General features: G+C 54.0%; 1 pseudogene; it reads left to right on the top strand.

Annotated features, from left to right (window-relative positions):
• The first annotated feature begins 457 nt into the window (after positions 1–457).
• On the top strand, positions 458–1,750 carry LOC123077568 (lecithin-cholesterol acyltransferase-like 1; annotated as a pseudogene).
• Positions 1,751–3,813: the final 2,063 nt, after the last annotated feature.

The raw sequence follows: 3,813 nt of genomic DNA, 5'->3' as shown, positions 1-3,813 counted from the left end.
AAGAGTAATCTTAATCTAGGGTAGTTAAGATTAAGGGAGGGTGTTAGAGAATATGTTTCCGTAGCATCTCAAACTCCTTTCCTTCTCCTACTCAAACTCCTTGTAATATTCCTTGTACTCCAAGCTTGGCTTCGGCCGCATCAATCAATATAAACAGAACCGCGGCTCCCCTCGAGGGTGTAGGAACGCTTATTATCTTTCATTGTATTTGTTTGGAGGCAAGTTAGGTAGCCATGACATAGTTGTTCCAATTTATTAACTACTAGTAGAAATGAGTTTTCTCGAGGACCGAGATCAGTCAGTCTTTTTGTTCCGCAAGTTGATAAAAATGCGTTATTAAGAGAAGTCAAGTCGGTATAAACAATAGGACATGGATGTATGCTCGTGGTATAAATGTGAATCAATTCCATCTACGCTAGTACTAACTCAGTGCACACCACATTGAACCCAAAGATCGATGGCTGGATTGAGATTTCCGTCCACTCACCAGTTCATGGCAATTCGTCTTGTGCGATGGTGAATGATTCTTCTGACACTCGTAGTAGCAGCCGCAGCACTATGGTGGTCATCATCGCGGCCGCGGATGCATCCCGTGGTGCTGGTGCCGGGCTACGCTAGCAACGAGCTCGACGCGCGGCTCACCGAGCTCTACCGGCGGCCGGGGTGCGGCGCGCACAAGGGGAAGAAGTCCGGCTGGTTCCGCCTCTTCCTCAACTACACGGCCCTCCACGACGACCCCGACGGCGTCCGGTGCTTCGCCGACCAGATGAGCACGGCGTACGACGCCGCGTCCGACGACTACCACAACGTCCCCGGCGTGGAGACGCGCGTCCCCTTCTTTGGCTCCACCCGGGGATTCCGCCACCCGGACCCAGACCGGAGGAACTTCTCCTACATGGACAAGCTGCTGGAGAGGCTCGAGGCGGCCGGGTACCGCGACGGCGAGACCATGTTCGGCGCGCCCTACGACTTCCGCTACGCCGTCGCGCCGGCGGGACACCCGTCCAGAACCGGCACCGCCTTCTTCACGAGCCTCAATAGCCTGGTGGAGAGGGAGAGCCAGCTCAACGGCGACCGCCCGGCGATCATCGTCACCCACAGCTACGGCGGCACGCTGGCGCACCAGTTCCTGATCCGGCAGCCCCTGGCGTGGCGCCGGCGGTTCGTGCGGCACTTCATCCCCGTCGCCGCTCCGTGGGGCAGGCTCGTGCTGGGCATGCAGGCCCTCATCTCAGGCAACAACCTCGCCCTCCCCTTCGTTGACCCGGGGGCCCTGCGGAAGGAGTACCGGAGCCTGCAGAGCAGCCTGTGGCCGCTGCCGAGCGCCAAGGTGTTCGGAGCCGGGCAGCAACTGGTGAGCACCAGGCGCCGGAACTACTCGGCCAGCGACGTGGTGGACCTCCTCGTCGACATTGGCTTCGGCGAAGGCGTCGAGCCGTACGAGTCGCGCGTGCTGCCGCTGTTCAAGGAGCTGCCGGACTGTCCGAGGGTGCCGGTGACCTGCATCGTGGGTGTCGGGGTGGCCACGCCGGAGAGGATGGTGTACCCGGGGGACGATTTCGAGGCGACGCCCGACGTGGTCGTCGTAGACGGCGACGGCCTGGTCAACCTGGCGAGCCTGGTGGCCGTGGAGCCGGAGTGGAGGCGTCGTGGTCCGTATTTTAGGATGGTCAAGGTGGCCAACGTGAACCACACGGACATTCTGGTTAATGATCGCGCGCTTGGGATTGTCATGAGAGAAATTCGATGAGCTAATTAGTCCAACAAACTTTTATCTACTATATATATATATATATATATACCACTATAAAAGGAAGAGAGGGGCAGATCCAAACAATCACACCCATCCATTATCAAGATCTAATGGTGCTTAATTCTCCGGTGTTTAACACTACCAAACACGCATTAAGCTAATCCATCGATCGCTAACCTGCCCTGCCTTAAAACAAAAACCGCTGCCCGCACGACCGCACGACCTCTCGCCCCATCCTCCTTGAGGGACTCCTGGACTAGGGGGTGTCCGGATAGCCGAACTATCATCATCGGCCGGACTCCAAGACTATGAAGATACAAGATTGAAGACTTCGTCCCGTGTCCGGAGGGGACTTTCTTTGGCGTGGAAGGCAAGCTTGGCGATACGGATATGTAGATCTCCTACCATTGTAACCGACTTTGTGCAACCATAGCCCTCTCCGGTGTTTATATAAACCGGATGGTTTAGTCCGTAGAATAACAACAATCATACCATAGGCTAGCTTCTAGGTTTAGCCTCCTTGATCTCGTGGTAGATCTATTCTTGTAATTCCCACATCATCAATATCAATCAAGCAGGACGTAGGGTTTTACCTCCATCAAGAGGGCCCGAACCTGGGTAAAACATCGTGTCCCTTGTCTCCTGTTACCATCCGCCTAGACGCACAGTTCGGGACCCCCTACCCGAGATCCGCCGATTTTGACACCGACATTGGTGCTTTCATTGAGAGTTTATCTATGTCGTCGCAATCAGGAAGGATGCCTATTCCTGTCTTTAAAGATGGTACCATTGCCAAAGGAGCTTTGGCCGCCGGTCAAGCTATCCGGCTGGGTGGTTTTCTTATGACTGCCTGTCCGGCCACCGCTTCGACAATGACCTCTCGGGTCATCAAAAGCGATCTCCGCATCAACTCGGAATTCGCCGAGCATCTGGATCCGATGGAGCTCTCTTCCATAAACGAGCTCTTGGATTGCATCGCCGCCCTGGGAGTCGCTACAGACTACGATCAGATTGGGCTTAAAACCGATCTGAGAGAAATTAACTCTCCCCAGGCTACCCACCATGTTGTTGTGGTAGAAGAACAACGCGGCGACTCTTCCCCCATGTTAAGAACCAGTTATGTCCGGATCTCCGATCCCTCCATGCCGGATTCCCGCGGAGGGACAGACGTCAATCGAATACTGAACCTAAAGTCAGGCAGCGGGCTAGATTCGTTGGACGACCTCCAGCAATCCAAGCTTCCAAATCCGGAAATTCCTCGGCCTTTGAGCCTCAGATTGGGCGGGGCTCCGAATTTAGTTCCACCCGCCCACCCAAACACAAGCGATCTATCTCAAATACGGCAAGAGCCCGATGAAACAGTACATCATTACTGGGCCAGATTCCTCCTGGTTATGGACAGGATAAAGGACTGCCATGAGGAAAGCGCAATCTCTATTTTCTGCAATAATTGCACGGACAAGGGAATCATGAACGCCATAAGTCATCGCGAGGTCACGCGCTTCGCCGACCTGGCGACCATAGTACGAAAATACTGTGCGATGGAGAGTATCTAGAAAACTGAAACTAGATTTTGGGACAATCCGGCCCTGAACACAACCTTAGTCCAGAATAAAAGGATGCACAACGCTAAAGCACCTGGGTCAAAAACCAAAAAGCAAAAACCCCCCAAAGGGTACGGAACCGTACTGAAAGAATGGCTCAGCGGACCTTGCAAAATCCATAATGCAGAAGGCGCCACTCCAACACATAGCCTTCGGGCATGTTGGATACTACGGCAGGTGGCCAAAAGTGGCGAAGGGCTTCTAGCCCCGGACAACCAGCCCAACAGCACCAGTACGGTATCAACAGTCTTCGAGACTTTCGCATCAAATAATATGCGGAAACAAACAATCCGCAGCCTTGCCGAAGTCTACCAAGTAGCAACAACAAATCCATGGAGTGACACAGCTATCACCTTCAATGCCAGCGACGAACCTAAATTCTGAACAGCCCGAGCACCAGCCGCATTGGTCCTCAGTCCCATAGTGGACGGCTTTCGTCTTACCAAGGTACTGATG

The sequence above is a fragment of the Triticum aestivum genome, chromosome 1B, assembly GCF_018294505.1.
Source record: "Triticum aestivum cultivar Chinese Spring chromosome 1B, IWGSC CS RefSeq v2.1, whole genome shotgun sequence".
NCBI lineage: Eukaryota > Viridiplantae > Streptophyta > Magnoliopsida > Poales > Poaceae > Triticum > Triticum aestivum.
Note: the sequence above shows the minus strand (reverse complement) of the source record. Positions and strands in the feature narration are given on the sequence as shown.